This window comes from Odontesthes bonariensis, chromosome 9, assembly GCF_027942865.1.
Source record: "Odontesthes bonariensis isolate fOdoBon6 chromosome 9, fOdoBon6.hap1, whole genome shotgun sequence".
Taxonomy (NCBI): domain Eukaryota; kingdom Metazoa; phylum Chordata; class Actinopteri; order Atheriniformes; family Atherinopsidae; genus Odontesthes; species Odontesthes bonariensis.
The window spans coordinates 32,276,762-32,296,285 of NC_134514.1; positions in this window are offsets into that span (position 1 = coordinate 32,276,762).

The following is a 19,524-nucleotide window of genomic DNA, read 5'->3' on the forward strand; positions in this document are numbered from 1 at the left end:
AGTCTTTCATCAGTCTTTCATCAGTCTTTCATCAGTGTTTCATCAGTCTTTCATCAGTCTTTCATCAGTGTTTCATCAGTCTTTCATCAGTCTTTCATCAGTCCTCATCAGTCCTTCATCAGTCCTCATCAGTCTTTCATCAGTCTTTCATCAGTCTTTCATCAGTCCTCATCAGTCTTTCATCAGTCCTCATCAGTCTTTCATCAGTCTTTCATCAGTCTTTCATCAGTCCTTATCAGTCTTTCATCATTCCTCATCAGTCTTTCATCAGTCTTTCATCAGTCTTTCATCAGTCTTTCATCAGTCCTCATCAGTCTTTCATCAGTCCTCATCAGTCTTTCATCAGTCTTTCATCAGTCTTTCATCAGTCCTTATCAGTCTTTCATCAGTCCTCATCAGTCTTTCATCAGTCCTCATCAGTCTTTCATCAGTCTTTCATCAGTCTTTCATCAGTCCTCATCAGTCTTTCATCAGTCTTTCATCAGTCCTCATCAGTCTTTCATCAGTCTTTCTTCAGTCTTTCATCAGTGTTTCATCAGTCTTTCATCAGTCTTTCATCAGTTTTTCATCAGTCCTTCATCAGTCTTTCTTCAGTCCTCATCAGTATTTCATCAGTGTTTCATCAGTCTTTCATCAGTCTTTCATCAGTCCTTCATCAGTCTTTCATCAGTGTTTCATCAGTCTTTCATCAGTCCTTCATCAGTCTTTCATCAGTGTTTCATCAGTCTTTCATCAGTCCTTCATCAGTCTTTCATCAGTCCTCATCAGTCTTTCATCAGTGTTTCATCAGTCTTTCATCAGTCTTTCATCAGTCCTTCATCAGTCCTCATCAGTCTTTCATCAGTCTTTCATCAGTCTTTCATCAGTCCTCATCAGTCTTTCATGAGTCTTTCATCAGTCTTTCATCAGTGTTTCATCAGTCTTTCATCAGTCTTTCATCAGTCCTCATCAGTCCTTCATCAGTCCTCATCAGTCTTTCATCAGTCTTTCATCAGTCTTTCATCAGTCCTCATCAGTCTTTCATCAGTCCTCATCAGTCTTTCATCAGTCTTTCATCAGTCTTTCATCAGTCCTTATCAGTCTTTCATCAGTCCTCATCAGTCTTTCATCAGTCTTTCATCAGTCTTTCATCAGTCCTTATCAGTCTTTCATCAGTCCTCATCAGTCTTTCATCAGTCTTTCATCAGTCTTTCATCAGTCTTTCATTAGTCCTCATCAGTCTTTCATCAGTCCTCATCAGTCTTTCATCAGTCCTTATCAGTCTTTCATCAGTCCTCATCAGTCTTTCATCAGTCTTTCATCAGTCTTTCATCAGTCTTTCATCAGTCCTCATCAGTCTTTCATCAGTCTTTCTTCAGTCTTTCATCAGTGTTTCATCAGTCTTTCATCAGTCTTTCATCAGTTTTTCATCAGTCCTTCATCAGTCTTTCTTCAGTCCTCATCAGTATTTCATCAGTGTTTCATCAGTCTTTCATCAGTCTTTCATCAGTCCTTCATCAGTCTTTCATCAGTGTTTCATCAGTCTTTCATCAGTCCTTCATAAGTCTTTCATCAGTGTTTCATCAGTGTTTCATCAGTCCTTCATCAGTCTTTCATCAGTCCTCATCAGTATTTCATCAGTGTTTCATCAGTGTTTCATCAGTCTTTCATCAGTCCTTCATCAGTCCTCATCAGTCTTTCATCAGTCTTTCATCAGTCTTTCATCAGTCCTCATCAGTCTTTCATCAGTCTTTCATCAGTCTTTCATCAGTCTTTCATCAGTGTTTCATCAGTCTTTCATCAGTCTTTCATCAGTCCTCATCAGTCCTTCATCAGTCCTCATCAGTCTTTCATCAGTCTTTCATCAGTCCTCATCAGTCTTTCATCAGTCCTCATCAGTCTTTCATCAGTCTTTCATCAGTCTTTCATCAGTCCTTATCAGTCTTTCATCAGTCCTCATCAGTCTTTCATCAGTCTTTCATCAGTCTTTCATCAGTCTTTCATCAGTCCTCATCAGTCTTTCATCAGTCCTCATCAGTCTTTCATCAGTCTTTCATCAGTCTTTCATCAGTCCTTATCAGTCTTTCATCAGTCCTCATCAGTCTTTCATCAGTCTTTCATCAGTCTTTCATCAGTCTTTCATCAGTCCTCATCAGTCTTTCATCAGTCCTCATCAGTCTTTCATCAGTCTTTCATCAGTCTTTCATCAGTCCTCATCAGTCTTTCATCAGTCTTTCATCAGTCCTCATCAGTCTTTCATCAGTCTTTCTTCAGTCTTTCATCAGTGTTTCATCAGTCTTTCATCAGTCTTTCATCAGTTTTTCATCAGTCCTTCATCAGTCTTTCTTCAGTCCTCATCAGTATTTCATCAGTGTTTCATCAGTCTTTCATCAGTCTTTCATCAGTCCTTCATCAGTCTTTCATCAGTGTTTCATCAGTCGTTCATCAGTCCTTCATCAGTCTTTCATCAGTGTTTCATCAGTCTTTCATCAGTCCTTCATCAGTCTTTCATCAGTCCTCATCAGTATTTCATCAGTGTTTCATCAGTCTTTCATCAGTCTTTCATCAGTCCTTCATCAGTCTTTCATCAGTGTTTCATCAGTCTTTCATCAGTCCTTCATCAGTCTTTCATCAGTGTTTCATCAGTCTTTCATCAGTCTTTCATCAGTCATTCATCAGTCTTTCATCAGTCCTCATCAGTCTTTCATCAGTCCTCATCAGTCTTTAATCAGTCTTTCATCAGTCTTTCATCAGTCCTCATCAGTCTTTCATCAGTCTTTCATCAGTCCTCATCAGTCTTTCATCAGTCTTTCTTCAGTCTTTCATCAGTGTTTCATCAGTCTTTCATCAGTCTTTCATCAGTTTTTCATCAGTCCTTCATCAGTCTTTCTTCAGTCCTCATCAGTATTTCATCAGTGTTTCATCAGTCTTTCATCAGTCTTTCATCAGTCCTTCATCAGTCTTTCATCAGTGTTTCATCAGTCTTTCATCAGTCCTTCATCAGTCTTTCATCAGTGTTTCATCAGTCTTTCATCAGTCCTTCATCAGTCTTTCATCAGTCCTCATCAGTATTTCATCAGTGTTTCATCAGTCTTTCATCAGTCTTTCATCAGTCCTTCATCAGTCCTCATCAGTCTGTCATCAGTCTTTCATCAGTCTTTCATCAGTCTTTCATCAGTGTTTCATCAGTCTTTCATCAGTCTTTCATCAGTCCTCATCAGTCCTTCATCAGTCCTCATCAGTCTTTCATCAGTCTTTCATCAGTCTTTCATCAGTCCTCATCAGTCTTTCATCAGTCTTTCATCAGTCTTTCATCAGTCCTTATCAGTCTTTCATCAGTCCTCATCAGTCTTTCATCAGTCTTTCATCAGTCTTTTATCAGTCTTTCATCAGTCCTCATCAGTCTTTCATCAGTCTTTCATCAGTCTTTCATCAGTCCTTATCAGTCTTTCATCAGTCCTCATCAGTCTTTCATCAGTCTTTCATCAGTCTTTCATCAGTGTTTCATCAGTCCTCATCAGTCTTTCATCAGTGTTTCATCAGTCTTTCATCAGTCCTTCATCAGTCTTTCATCAGTCCTCATCAGTATTTCATCAGTGTTTCATCAGTCTTTCATCAGTCTTTCATCAGTCCTTCATCAGTCCTCCTCAGTCTTTCATCAGTCTTTCATCAGTCCTTCATCAGTCTTTCTTCAGTCCTCATCAGTATTTCATCAGTGTTTCATCAGTCTTTCATCAGTCTTTCATCAGTCCTTCATCAGTCTTTCATCAGTGTTTCATCAGTCTTTCATCAGTCCTTCATCAGTCTTTCATCAGTGTTTCATCAGTCTTTCATCAGTCCTTCATCAGTCTTTCATCAGTCCTCATCAGTATTTCATCAGTGTTTCATCAGTCTTTCATCAGTCTTTCATCAGTCCTTCATCAGTCCTCATCAGTCTTTCATCAGTCTTTCTTCAGTCTTTCATCAGTGTTTCATCAGTCTTTAATCAGTCTTTCATCAGTTTTTCATCAGTCCTTCATCAGTCTTTCTTCAGTCCTCATCAGTATTTCATCAGTGTTTCATCAGTCTTTCATCAGTCTTTCATCAGTCCTTCATCAGTCTTTCATCAGTGTTTCATCAGTCTTTCATCAGTCCTTCATCAGTCTTTCATCAGTCCTTCATCAGTCCTCATCAGTCTTTCATCAGTCTTTCATCAGTCTTTCATCAGTCCTCATCAGTCTTTCATCAGTCTTTCATCAGTCTTTCATCAGTGTTTCATCAGTCTTTCATCAGTCTTTCATCAGTGTTTCATCAGTCTTTCATCAGTCTTTCATCAGTCCTCATCAGTCCTTCATCAGTCCTCATCAGTCTTTCATCAGTCTTTCATCAGTCTTTCATCAGTCCTCATCAGTCTTTCATCAGTCCTCATCAGTCTTTCATCAGTCTTTCATCAGTCTTTCATCAGTCCTTATCAGTCTTTCATCATTCCTCATCAGTCTTTCATCAGTCTTTCATCAGTCTTTCATCAGTCTTTCATCAGTCCTCATCAGTCTTTCATCAGTCCTCATCAGTCTTTCATCAGTCTTTCATCAGTCTTTCATCAGTCCTTATCAGTCTTTCATCAGTCCTCATCAGTCTTTCATCAGTCCTCATCAGTCTTTCATCAGTCTTTCATCAGTCTTTCATCAGTCCTCATCAGTCTTTCATCAGTCTTTCATCAGTCCTCATCAGTCTTTCATCAGTCTTTCTTCAGTCTTTCATCAGTGTTTCATCAGTCTTTCATCAGTCTTTCATCAGTTTTTCATCAGTCCTTCATCAGTCTTTCTTCAGTCCTCATCAGTATTTCATCAGTGTTTCATCAGTCTTTCATCAGTCTTTCATCAGTCCTTCATCAGTCTTTCATCAGTGTTTCATCAGTCTTTCATCAGTCCTTCATCAGTCTTTCATCAGTGTTTCATCAGTCTTTCATCAGTCCTTCATCAGTCTTTCATCAGTCCTCATCAGTCTTTCATCAGTGTTTCATCAGTCTTTCATCAGTCTTTCATCAGTCCTTCATCAGTCCTCATCAGTCTTTCATCAGTCTTTCATCAGTCTTTCATCAGTCCTCATCAGTCTTTCATGAGTCTTTCATCAGTCTTTCATCAGTGTTTCATCAGTCTTTCATCAGTCTTTCATCAGTCCTCATCAGTCCTTCATCAGTCCTCATCAGTCTTTCATCAGTCTTTCATCAGTCTTTCATCAGTCCTCATCAGTCTTTCATCAGTCCTCATCAGTCTTTCATCAGTCTTTCATCAGTCTTTCATCAGTCCTTATCAGTCTTTCATCAGTCCTCATCAGTCTTTCATCAGTCTTTCATCAGTGTTTCATCAGTCTTTCATCAGTCTTTCATCAGTCCTCATCAGTCCTTCATCAGTCCTCATCAGTCTTTCATCAGTCTTTCATCAGTCTTTCATCAGTCCTCATCAGTCTTTCATCAGTCTTTCATCAGTCCTCATCAGTCTTTCATCAGTCTTTCTTCAGTCTTTCATCAGTGTTTCATCAGTCTTTCATCAGTCCTCATCAGTCCTTCATCAGTCCTCATCAGTCTTTCATCAGTCTTTCATCAGTCTTTCATCAGTCCTCATCAGTCTTTCATCAGTCCTCATCAGTCTTTCATCAGTCTTTCATCAGTCTTTCATCAGTCCTTATCAGTCTTTCATCATTCCTCATCAGTCTTTCATCAGTCTTTCATCAGTCTTTCATCAGTCCTCATCAGTCTTTCATCAGTCCTCATCAGTCTTTCATCAGTCTTTCATCAGTCTTTCATCAGTCCTTATCAGTCTTTCATCAGTCCTCATCAGTCTTTCATCAGTCCTCATCAGTCTTTCATCAGTCTTTCATCAGTCTTTCATCAGTCCTCATCAGTCTTTCATCAGTCTTTCATCAGTCCTCATCAGTCTTTCATCAGTCTTTCTTCAGTCTTTCATCAGTGTTTCATCAGTCTTTCATCAGTCTTTCATCAGTTTTTCATCAGTCCTTCATCAGTCTTTCTTCAGTCCTCATCAGTATTTCATCAGTGTTTCATCAGTCTTTCATCAGTCTTTCATCAGTCCTTCATCAGTCTTTCATCAGTGTTTCATCAGTCTTTCATCAGTCCTTCATCAGTCTTTCATCAGTGTTTCATCAGTCTTTCATCAGTCCTTCATCAGTCTTTCATCAGTCCTCATCAGTCTTTCATCAGTGTTTCATCAGTCTTTCATCAGTCTTTCATCAGTCCTTCATCAGTCCTCATCAGTCTTTCATCAGTCTTTCATCAGTCTTTCATCAGTCCTCATCAGTCTTTCATGAGTCTTTCATCAGTCTTTCATCAGTGTTTCATCAGTCTTTCATCAGTCTTTCATCAGTCCTCATCAGTCCTTCATCAGTCCTCATCAGTCTTTCATCAGTCTTTCATCAGTCTTTCATCAGTCCTCATCAGTCTTTCATCAGTCCTCATCAGTCTTTCATCAGTCTTTCATCAGTCTTTCATCAGTCCTTATCAGTCTTTCATCAGTCCTCATCAGTCTTTCATCAGTCTTTCATCAGTGTTTCATCAGTCTTTCATCAGTCTTTCATCAGTCCTCATCAGTCCTTCATCAGTCCTCATCAGTCTTTCATCAGTCTTTCATCAGTCTTTCATCAGTCCTCATCAGTCTTTCATCAGTCTTTCATCAGTCCTCATCAGTCTTTCATCAGTCTTTCTTCAGTCTTTCATCAGTGTTTCATCAGTCTTTCATCAGTCTTTCATCAGTCTTTCATCAGTCCTCATCAGTCTTTCATCAGTCTTTCATCAGTCCTCATCAGTCTTTCATCAGTCTTTCATCAGTCCTTATCAGTCTTTCATCAGTCCTCATCAGTCTTTCATCAGTCTTTCATCAGTCTTTCATCAGTCTTTCATCAGTCCTCATCAGTCTTTCATCAGTCCTCATCAGTCTTTCATCAGTCTTTCATCAGTCCTCATCAGTCTTTCATCAGTCTTCATCAGTCTTTCATCAGTCTTTCATCAGTCTTTAATCAGTCTTTCATCAGTCTTTCATCAGTCCTCATCAGTCTTTCATCAGTCCTCATCAGTCTTTCATCAGTCTTTCATCAGTCTTTCATCAGTCCTCATCAGTCTTTCATCAGTCTTTCATCAGTCTTTCATCAGTCCTCATCAGTCTTTCATCAGTCTTTCTTCAGTCTTTCATCAGTGTTTCATCAGTCTTTCATCAGTCTTTCATCAGTTTTTCATCAGTCCTTCATCAGTCTTTCTTCAGTCCTCATCAGTATTTCATCAGTGTTTCATCAGTCTTTCATCAGTCTTTCATCAGTCCTTCATCAGTCTTTCATCAGTGTTTCATCAGTCTTTCATCAGTCCTTCATCAGTCTTTCATCAGTGTTTCATCAGTCTTTCATCAGTCCTTCATCAGTCTTTCATCAGTCCTCATCAGTATTTCATCAGTGTTTCATCAGTCTTTCATCAGTCTTTCATCAGTCCTTCATCAGTCCTCATCAGTCTTTCATCAGTCTTTCATCAGTCTTTCATCAGTCCTCATCAGTCTTTCATCAGTCTTTCATCAGTCTTTCATCAGTCTTTCATCAGTGTTTCATCAGTGTTTCATCAGTCTTTCATCAGTCTTTCATCAGTCCTCATCAGTCCTTCATCAGTCCTCATCAGTCTTTCATCAATCTTTCATCAGTCTTTCATCAGTCCTCATCAGTCTTTCATCAGTCCTCATCAGTCTTTCATCAGTCTTTCATCAGTCTTTCATCAGTCCTTATCAGTCTTTCATCAGTCCTCATCAGTCTTTCATCAGTCTTTCATCAGTCTTTCATCAGTCTTTCATTAGTCCTCATCAGTCTTTCATCAGTCCTCATCAGTCTTTCATCAGTCCTTATCAGTCTTTCATCAGTCCTCATCAGTCTTTCATCAGTCTTTCATCAGTCTTTCATCAGTCTTTCATCAGTCCTCATCAGTCTTTCATCAGTCCTCATCAGTCTTTCATCAGTCTTTCATCAGTCTTTCATCAGTCCTCATCAGTCTTTCATCAGTCTTTCTTCAGTCTTTCATCAGTGTTTCATCAGTCTTTCATCAGTCTTTCATCAGTTTTTCATCAGTCCTTCATCAGTCTTTCTTCAGTCCTCATCAGTATTTCATCAGTGTTTCATCAGTCTTTCATCAGTCTTTCATCAGTCCTTCATCAGTCTTTCATCAGTGTTTCATCAGTCTTTCATCAGTCCTTCATAAGTCTTTCATCAGTGTTTCATCAGTGTTTCATCAGTCCTTCATCAGTCTTTCATCAGTCCTCATCAGTATTTCATCAGTGTTTCATCAGTGTTTCATCAGTCTTTCATCAGTCCTTCATCAGTCCTCATCAGTCTTTCATCAGTCTTTCATCAGTCTTTCATCAGTCCTCATCAGTCTTTCATCAGTCTTTCATCAGTCTTTCATCAGTCTTTCATCAGTGTTTCATCAGTCTTTCATCAGTCTTTCATCAGTCCTCATCAGTCCTTCATCAGTCCTCATCAGTCTTTCATCAGTCTTTCATCAGTCTTTCATCAGTCCTCATCAGTCTTTCATCAGTCCTCATCAGTCTTTCATCAGTCTTTCATCAGTCTTTCATCAGTCCTTATCAGTCTTTCATCAGTCCTCATCAGTCTTTCATCAGTCTTTCATCAGTCTTTCATCAGTCTTTCATCAGTCCTCATCAGTCTTTCATCAGTCCTCATCAGTCTTTCATCAGTCTTTCATCAGTCTTTCATCAGTCCTTATCAGTCTTTCATCAGTCCTCATCAGTCTTTCATCAGTCTTTCATCAGTCTTTCATCAGTCTTTCATCAGTCCTCATCAGTCTTTCATCAGTCCTCATCAGTCTTTCATCAGTCTTTCATCAGTCTTTCATCAGTCCTCATCAGTCTTTCATCAGTCTTTCATCAGTCCTCATCAGTCTTTCATCAGTCTTTCTTCAGTCTTTCATCAGTGTTTCATCAGTCTTTCATCAGTCTTTCATCAGTTTTTCATCAGTCCTTCATCAGTCTTTCTTCAGTCCTCATCAGTATTTCATCAGTGTTTCATCAGTCTTTCATCAGTCTTTCATCAGTCCTTCATCAGTCTTTCATCAGTGTTTCATCAGTCGTTCATCAGTCCTTCATCAGTCTTTCATCAGTGTTTCATCAGTCTTTCATCAGTCCTTCATCAGTCTTTCATCAGTCCTCATCAGTATTTCATCAGTGTTTCATCAGTCTTTCATCAGTCTTTCATCAGTCCTTCATCAGTGTTTCATCAGTCTTTCATCAGTCCTTCATCAGTCTTTCATCAGTGTTTCATCAGTCTTTCATCAGTCTTTCATCAGTCATTCATCAGTCTTTCATCAGTCCTCATCAGTCTTTCATCAGTCCTCATCAGTCTTTAATCAGTCTTTCATCAGTCTTTCATCAGTCCTCATCAGTCTTTCATCAGTTTTTCATCAGTCCTCATCAGTCTTTCATCAGTCTTTCTTCAGTCTTTCATCAGTGTTTCATCAGTCTTTCATCAGTCTTTCATCAGTTTTTCATCAGTCCTTCATCAGTCATTCTTCAGTCCTCATCAGTATTTCATCAGTCTTTCATCAGTCCTTCATCAGTCTTTCATCAGTGTTTCATCAGTCTTTCATCAGTCCTTCATCAGTCTTTCATCAGTGTTTCATCAGTCTTTCATCAGTCCTTCATCAGTCTTTCATCAGTCCTCATCAGTATTTCATCAGTGTTTCATCAGTCTTTCATCAGTCTTTCATCAGTCCTTCATCAGTCCTCATCAGTCTGTCATCAGTCTTTCATCAGTCTTTCATCAGTCTTTCATCAGTGTTTCATCAGTCTTTCATCAGTCTTTCATCAGTCCTCATCAGTCCTTCATCAGTCCTCATCAGTCTTTCATCAGTCTTTCATCAGTCTTTCATCAGTCCTCATCAGTCTTTCATCAGTCCTCATCAGTCTTTCATCAGTCTTTCATCAGTCTTTCATCAGTCCTTATCAGTCTTTCATCAGTCCTCATCAGTCTTTCATCAGTCTTTCATCAGTCTTTTATCAGTCTTTCATCAGTCCTCATCAGTCTTTCATCAGTCTTTCATCAGTCTTTCATCAGTCCTTATCAGTTTTTCATCAGTCCTCATCAGTCTTTCATCAGTCTTTCATCAGTCTTTCATCAGTGTTTCATCAGTCCTCATCAGTCTTTCATCAGTGTTTCATCAGTCTTTCATCAGTCCTTCATCAGTCTTTCATCAGTCCTCATCAGTATTTCATCAGTGTTTCATCAGTCTTTCATCAGTCTTTCATCAGTCCTTCATCAGTCCTCCTCAGTCTTTCATCAGTCTTTCATCAGTCCTTCATCAGTCTTTCTTCAGTCCTCATCAGTATTTCATCAGTGTTTCATCAGTCTTTCATCAGTCTTTCATCAGTCCTTCATCAGTCTTTCATCAGTGTTTCATCAGTCTTTCATCAGTCCTTCATCAGTCTTTCATCAGTGTTTCATCAGTCTTTCATCAGTCCTTCATCAGTCTTTCATCAGTCCTCATCAGTATTTCATCAGTGTTTCATCAGTCTTTCATCAGTCTTTCATCAGTCCTTCATCAGTCCTCATCAGTCTTTCATCAGTCTTTCTTCAGTCTTTCATCAGTGTTTCATCAGTCTTTCATCAGTCTTTCATCAGTTTTTCATCAGTCCTTCATCAGTCTTTCTTCAGTCCTCATCAGTATTTCATCAGTGTTTCATCAGTCTTTCATCAGTCTTTCATCAGTCCTTCATCAGTCTTTCATCAGTGTTTCATCAGTCTTTCATCAGTCCTTCATCAGTCTTTCATCAGTCCTTCATCAGTCCTCATCAGTCTTTCATCAGTCTTTCATCAGTCTTTCATCAGTCCTCATCAGTCTTTCATCAGTCTTTCATCAGTCTTTCATCAGTGTTTCATCAGTCTTTCATCAGTCTTTCATCAGTGTTTCATCAGTCTTTCATCAGTCTTTCATCAGTCCTCATCAGTCCTTCATCAGTCCTCATCAGTCTTTCATCAGTCTTTCATCAGTCTTTCATCAGTCCTCATCAGTCTTTCATCAGTCCTCATCAGTCTTTCATCAGTCTTTCATCAGTCTTTCATCAGTCCTTATCAGTCTTTCATCATTCCTCATCAGTCTTTCATCAGTCTTTCATCAGTCTTTCATCAGTCTTTCATCAGTCCTCATCAGTCTTTCATCAGTCCTCATCAGTCTTTCATCAGTCTTTCATCAGTCTTTCATCAGTCCTTATCAGTCTTTCATCAGTCCTCATCAGTCTTTCATCAGTCCTCATCAGTCTTTCATCAGTCTTTCATCAGTCTTTCATCAGTCCTCATCAGTCTTTCATCAGTCTTTCATCAGTCCTCATCAGTCTTTCATCAGTCTTTCTTCAGTCTTTCATCAGTGTTTCATCAGTCTTTCATCAGTCTTTCATCAGTTTTTCATCAGTCCTTCATCAGTCTTTCTTCAGTCCTCATCAGTATTTCATCAGTGTTTCATCAGTCTTTCATCAGTCTTACATCAGTCCTTCATCAGTCTTTCATCAGTGTTTCATCAGTCTTTCATCAGTCCTTCATCAGTCTTTCATCAGTGTTTCATCAGTCTTTCATCAGTCCTTCATCAGTCTTTCATCAGTCCTCATCAGTCTTTCATCAGTGTTTCATCAGTCTTTCATCAGTCTTTCATCAGTCCTTCATCAGTCCTCATCAGTCTTTCATCAGTCTTTCATCAGTCTTTCATCAGTCCTCATCAGTCTTTCATGAGTCTTTCATCAGTCTTTCATCAGTGTTTCATCAGTCTTTCATCAGTCCTCATCAGTCCTTCATCAGTCCTCATCAGTCTTTCATCAGTCTTTCATCAGTCTTTCATCAGTCCTCATCAGTCTTTCATCAGTCCTCATCAGTCTTTCATCAGTCTTTCATCAGTCTTTCATCAGTCCTTATCAGTCTTTCATCAGTCCTCATCAGTCTTTCATCAGTCTTTCATCAGTGTTTCATCAGTCTTTCATCAGTCTTTCATCAGTCCTCATCAGTCCTTCATCAGTCCTCATCAGTCTTTCATCAGTCTTTCATCAGTCTTTCATCAGTCCTCATCAGTCTTTCATCAGTCCTCATCAGTCTTTCATCAGTCTTTCATCAGTCTTTCATCAGTCTTTCATCAGTCCTCATCAGTCTTTCATCAGTCCTCATCAGTCTTTCATCAGTCTTTCATCAGTCTTTCATCAGTCCTTATCAGTCTTTCATCAGTCCTCATCAGTCTTTCATCAGTCCTCATCAGTCTTTCATCAGTCTTTCATCAGTCTTTCATCAGTCTTTCATCAGTCCTCATCAGTCTTTCATCAGTCTTTCATCAGTCTTTCATCAGTCCTCATCAGTCTTTCATCAGTCTTTCATCAGTCCTCATCAGTCTTTCATCAGTCTTTCTTCAGTCTTTCATCAGTGTTTCATCAGTCTTTCATCAGTCTTTCATCAGTTTTTCATCAGTCCTTCATCAGTCTTTCTTCAGTCCTCATCAGTATTTCATCAGTGTTTCATCAGTCTTTCATCAGTCTTTCATCAGTCCTTCATCAGTCTTTCATCAGTGTTTCATCAGTCTTTCATCAGTCCTTCATCAGTCTTTCATCAGTGTTTCATCAGTCTTTCATCAGTCCTTCATCAGTCTTTCATCAGTCCTCATCAGTATTTCATCAGTCTTTCATCAGTCTTTCATCAGTCTTTCATCAGTCCTTCATCAGTCCTCATCAGTCTTTCATCAGTCTTTCATCAGTCTTTCATCAGTCCTCATCAGTCTTTCATCAGTCTTTCATTAGTCTTTCATCAGTCTTTCATCAGTCCTCATCAGTCCTTCATCAGTCCTCATCAGTCTTTCATCAGTCTTTCATCAGTCTTTCATCAGTCCTCATCAGTCTTTCATCAGTCCTCATCAGTCTTTCATCAGTCTTTCATCAGTCTTTCATCAGTCCTTATCAGTCTTTCATCAGTCCTCATCAGTCTTTCATCAGTCTTTCATCAGTCTTTCATCAGTCCTCATCAGTCTTTCATCAGTCCTCATCAGTCTTTCATCAGTCTTTCATCAGTCTTTCATCAGTCCTTATCAGTCTTTCATCAGTCCTCATCAGTCTTTCATCAGTCTTTCATCAGTCTTTCATCAGTCTTTCATCAGTCCTCATCAGTCTTTCATCAGTCCTCATCAGTCTTTCTTCAGTCTTTCATCAGTGTTTCATCAGTCTTTCATCAGTCTTTCATCAGTTTTTCATCAGTCCTTCATCAGTCTTTCTTCAGTCCTCATCAGTATTTCATCAGTGTTTCATCAGTCTTTCATCAGTCTTTCATCAGTCCTTCATCAGTCTTTCATCAGTGTTTCATCAGTCTTTCATCAGTCCTTCATCAGTCTTTCATCAGTGTTTCATCAGTCTTTCATCAGTCCTTCATCAGTCTTTCATCAGTCCTCATCAGTATTTCATCAGTGTTTCATCAGTCTTTCATCAGTCTTTCATCAGTCCTTCATCAGTCCTCATCAGTCTTTCATCAGTCTTTCATCAGTCTTTCATCAGTCCTCATCAGTCTTTCATCAGTCTTTCATCAGTCTTTCATCAGTCTTTCATCAGTGTTTCATCAGTCTTTCATCAGTCTTTCATCAGTCCTCATCAGTCCTTCATCAGTCCTCATCAGTCTTTCATCAGTCTTTCATCAGTCTTTCATCAGTCCTCATCAGTCTTTCATCAGTCCTCATCAGTCTTTCATCAGTCTTTCATCAGTCTTTCATCAGTCCTTATCAGTCTTTCATCAGTCCTCATCAGTCTTTCATCAGTCTTTCATCAGTCTTTCATCAGTCCTCATCAGTCTTTCATCAGTCCTCATCAGTCTTTCATCAGTCTTTCATTAGTCTTTCATCAGTCCTTATCAGTCTTTCATCAGTCTTTCATCAGTCTTTCATCAGTCTTTCATCAGTCCTCATCAGTCTTTCATCAGTCCTCATCAGTCTTTCATCAGTCTTTCATCAGTCTTTCATCAGTCCTCATCAGTCTTTCATCAGTCTTTCATCAGTCCTCATCAGTCTTTCATCAGTCTTTCTTCAGTCTTTCATCAGTGTTTCATCAGTCTTTCATCAGTCTTTCATCAGTTTTTCATCAGTCCTTCATCAGTCTTTCTTCAGTCCTCATCAGTCTTTCATCAGTGTTTCATCAGTCTTTCATCAGTCCTTCATCAGTCTTTCATCAGTGTTTCATCAGTCTTTCATCAGTCCTTCATCAGTCTTTCATCAGTCCTCATCAGTCTTTCATCAGTCCTTATCAGTCTTTCATCAGTCCTCATCAGTCTTTCATCAGTCTTTCATCAGTCTTTCATCAGTCCTCATCAGTCTTTCATCAGTCCTCATCAGTCTTTCATCAGTCTTTCATCAGTCTTTCATCAGTCCTTATCAGTCTTTCATCAGTCCTCATCAGTCTTTCATCAGTCTTTCATCAGTCTTTCATCAGTCTTTCATCAGTCCTCATCAGTCTTTCATCAGTCCTCATCAGTCTTTCTTCAGTCTTTCATCAGTGTTTCATCAGTCTTTCATCAGTCTTTCATCAGTTTTTCATCAGTCCTTCATCAGTCTTTCTTCAGTCCTCATCAGTATTTCATCAGTGTTTCATCAGTCTTTCATCAGTCTTTCATCAGTCCTTCATCAGTCTTTCATCAGTGTTTCATCAGTCTTTCATCAGTCCTTCATCAGTCTTTCATCAGTGTTTCATCAGTCTTTCATCAGTCCTTCATCAGTCGTTCATCAGTCCTCATCAGTATTTCATCAGTGTTTCATCAGTCTTTCATCAGTCTTTCATCAGTCCTTCATCAGTCCTCATCAGTCTTTCATCAGTCTTTCATCAGTCTTTCATCAGTCTTTCATCAGTGTTTCATCAGTCTTTCATCAGTCTTTCATCAGTCCTCATCAGTCCTTCATCAGTCCTCATCAGTCTTTCATCAGTCTTTCATCAGTCTTTCATCAGTCCTCATCAGTCTTTCATCAGTCCTCATCAGTCTTTCATCAGTCTTTCATCAGTCTTTCATCAGTCCTTATCAGTCTTTCATCAGTCCTCATCAGTCTTTCATCAGTCTTTCATCAGTCTTTTATCAGTCTTTCATCAGTCCTCATCAGTCTTTCATCAGTCTTTCATCAGTCTTTCATCAGTCCTTATCAGTTTTTCATCAGTCCTCATCAGTCTTTCATCAGTCTTTCATCAGTCTTTCATCAGTGTTTCATCAGTCCTCATCAGTCTTTCATCAGTGTTTCATCAGTCTTTCATCAGTCCTTCATCAGTCTTTCATCAGTCCTCATCAGTATTTCATCAGTGTTTCATCAGTCTTTCATCAGTCTTTCATCAGTCCTTCATCAGTCCTCCTCAGTCTTTCATCAGTCTTTCATCAGTCCTTCATCAGTCTTTCTTCAGTCCTCATCAGTATTTCATCAGTGTTTCATCAGTCTTTCATCAGTCTTTCATCAGTCCTTCATCAGTCTTTCATCAGTGTTTCATCAGTCTTTCATCAGTCCTTCATCAGTCTTTCATCAGTGTTTCATCAGTCTTTCATCAGTCCTTCATCAGTCTTTCATCAGTCCTCATCAGTATTTCATCAGTGTTTCATCAGTCTTTCATCAGTCTTTCATCAGTCCTTCATCAGTCCTCATCAGTCTTTCATCAGTCTTTCTTCAGTCTTTCATCAGTGTTTCATCAGTCTTTCATCAGTCTTTCATCAGTTTTTCATCAGTCCTTCATCAGTCTTTCTTCAGTCCTCATCAGTATTTCATCAGTGTTTCATCAGTCTTTCATCAGTCTTTCATCAGTCCTTCATCAGTCTTTCATCAGTGTTTCATCAGTCTTTCATCAGTCCTTCATCAGTCTTTCATCAGTCCTTCATCAGTCCTCATCAGTCTTTCATCAGTCTTTCATCAGTCTTTCATCAGTCCTCATCAGTCTTTCATCAGTCTTTCATCAGTCTTTCATCAGTGTTTCATCAGTCTTTCATCAGTCTTTCATCAGTGTTTCATCAGTCTTTCATCAGTCTTTCATCAGTCCTCATCAGTCCTTCATCAGTCCTCATCAGTCTTTCATCAGTCTTTCATCAGTCTTTCATCAGTCCTCATCAGTCTTTCATCAGTCCTCATCAGTCTTTCATCAGTCTTTCATCAGTCTTTCATCAGTCCTTATCAGTCTTTCATCATTCCTCATCAGTCTTTCATCAGTCTTTCATCAGTCTTTCATCAGTCTTTCATCAGTCCTCATCAGTCTTTCATCAGTCCTCATCAGTCTTTCATCAGTCTTTCATCAGTCTTTCATCAGTCCTTATCAGTCTTTCATCAGTCCTCATCAGTCTTTCATCAGTCCTCATCAGTCTTTCATCAGTCTTTCATCAGTCTTTCATCAGTCCTCATCAGTCTTTCATCAGTCTTTCATCAGTCCTCATCAGTCTTTCATCAGTCTTTCTTCAGTCTTTCATCAGTGTTTCATCAGTCTTTCATCAGTCTTTCATCAGTTTTTCATCAGTCCTTCATCAGTCTTTCTTCAGTCCTCATCAGTATTTCATCAGTGTTTCATCAGTCTTTCATCAGTCTTACATCAGTCCTTCATCAGTCTTTCATCAGTGTTTCATCAGTCTTTCATCAGTCCTTCATCAGTCTTTCATCAGTGTTTCATCAGTCTTTCATCAGTCCTTCATCAGTCTTTCATCAGTCCTCATCAGTCTTTCATCAGTGTTTCATCAGTCTTTCATCAGTCTTTCATCAGTCCTTCATCAGTCCTCATCAGTCTTTCATCAGTCTTTCATCAGTCTTTCATCAGTCCTCATCAGTCTTTCATGAGTCTTTCATCAGTCTTTCATCAGTGTTTCATCAGTCTTTCATCAGTCCTCATCAGTCCTTCATCAGTCCTCATCAGTCTTTCATCAGTCTTTCATCAGTCTTTCATCAGTCCTCATCAGTCTTTCATCAGTCCTCATCAGTCTTTCATCAGTCTTTCATCAGTCTTTCATCAGTCCTTATCAGTCTTTCATCAGTCCTCATCAGTCTTTCATCAGTCTTTCATCAGTGTTTCATCAGTCTTTCATCAGTCTTTCATCAGTCCTCATCAGTCCTTCATCAGTCCTCATCAGTCTTTCATCAGTCTTTCATCAGTCTTTCATCAGTCCTCATCAGTCTTTCATCAGTCCTCATCAGTCTTTCATCAGTCTTTCATCAGTCTTTCATCAGTCTTTCATCAGTCCTCATCAGTCTTTCATCAGTCCTCATCAGTCTTTCATCAGTCTTTCATCAGTCTTTCATCAGTCCTTATCAGTCTTTCATCAGTCCTCATCAGTCTTTCATCAGTCCTCATCAGTCTTTCATCAGTCTTTCATCAGTCTTTCATCAGTCTTTCATCAGTCCTCATCAGTCTTTCATCAGTCTTTCATCAGTCTTTCATCAGTCCTCATCAGTCTTTCATCAGTCTTTCATCAGTCCTCATCAGTCTTTCATCAGTCTTTCTTCAGTCTTTCATCAGTGTTTCATCAGTCTTTCATCAGTCTTTCATCAGTTTTTCATCAGTCCTTCATCAGTCTTTCTTCAGTCCTCATCAGTATTTCATCAGTGTTTCATCAGTCTTTCATCAGTCTTTCATCAGTCCTTCATCAGTCTTTCATCAGTGTTTCATCAGTCTTTCATCAGTCCTTCATCAGTCTTTCATCAGTGTTTCATCAGTCTTTCATCAGTCCTTCATCAGTCTTTCATCAGTCCTCATCAGTATTTCATCAGTCTTTCATCAGTCTTTCATCAGTCTTTCATCAGTCCTTCATCAGTCCTCATCAGTCTTTCATCAGTCTTTCATCAGTCTTTCATCAGTCCTCATCAGTCTTTCATCAGTCTTTCATTAGTCTTTCATCAGTCTTTCATCAGTCCTCATCAGTCCTTCATCAGTCCTCATCAGTCTTTCATCAGTCTTTCATCAGTCTTTCATCAGTCCTCATCAGTCTTTCATCAGTCCTCATCAGTCTTTCATCAGTCTTTCATCAGTCTTTCATCAGTCCTTATCAGTCTTTCATCAGTCCTCATCAGTCTTTCATCAGTCTTTCATCAGTCTTTCATCAGTCCTCATCAGTCTTTCATCAGTCCTCATCAGTCTTTCATCAGTCTTTCATCAGTCTTTCATCAGTCCTTATCAGTCTTTCATCAGTCCTCATCAGTCTTTCATCAGTCTTTCATCAGTCTTTCATCAGTCTTTCATCAGTCCTCATCAGTCTTTCATCAGTCCTCATCAGTCTTTCTTCAGTCTTTCATCAGTGTTTCATCAGTCTTTCATCAGTCTTTCATCAGTTTTTCATCAGTCCTTCATCAGTCTTTCTTCAGTCCTCATCAGTATTTCATCAGTGTTTCATCAGTCTTTCATCAGTCTTTCATCAGTCCTTCATCAGTCTTTCATCAGTGTTTCATCAGTCTTTCATCAGTCCTTCATCAGTCTTTCATCAGTGTTTCATCAGTCTTTCATCAGTCCTTCATCAGTCTTTCATCAGTCCTCATCAGTATTTCATCAGTGTTTCATCAGTCTTTCATCAGTCTTTCATCAGTCCTTCATCAGTCCTCATCAGTCTTTCATCAGTCTTTCATCAGTCTTTCATCAGTCCTCATCAGTCTTTCATCAGTCTTTCATCAGTCTTTCATCAGTCTTTCATCAGTGTTTCATCAGTCTTTCATCAGTCTTTCATCAGTCCTCATCAGTCCTTCATCAGTCCTCATCAGTCTTTCATCAGTCTTTCATCAGTCTTTCATCAGTCCTCATCAGTCTTTCATCAGTCCTCATCAGTCTTTCATCAGTCTTTCATCAGTCTTTCATCAGTCCTTATCAGTCTTTCATCAGTCCTCATCAGTCTTTCATCAGTCTTTCATCAGTCTTTCATCAGTCCTCATCAGTCTTTCATCAGTCCTCATCAGTCTTTCATCAGTCTTTCATTAGTCTTTCATCAGTCCTTATCAGTCTTTCATCAGTCTTTCATCAGTCTTTCATCAGTCTTTCATCAGTCCTCATCAGTCTTTCATCAGTCCTCATCAGTCTTTCATCAGTCTTTCATCAGTCTTTCATCAGTCCTCATCAGTCTTTCATCAGTCTTTCATCAGTCCTCATCAGTCTTTCATCAGTCTTTCTTCAGTCTTTCATCAGTGTTTCATCAGTCTTTCATCAGTCTTTCATCAGTTTTTCATCAGTCCTTCATCAGTCTTTCTTCAGTCCTCATCAGTCTTTCATCAGTGTTTCATCAGTCTTTCATCAGTCCTTCATCAGTCTTTCATCAGTGTTTCATCAGTCTTTCATCAGTCCTTCATCAGTCTTTCATCAGTCCTCATCAGTCTTTCATCAGTCCTTATCAGTCTTTCATCAGTCCTCATCAGTCTTTCATCAGTCTTTCATCAGTCTTTCATCAGTCCTCATCAGTCTTTCATCAGTCCTCATCAGTCTTTCATCAGTCTTTCATCAGTCTTTCATCAGTCCTTATCAGTCTTTCATCAGTCCTCATCAGTCTTTCATCAGTCTTTCATCAGTCTTTCATCAG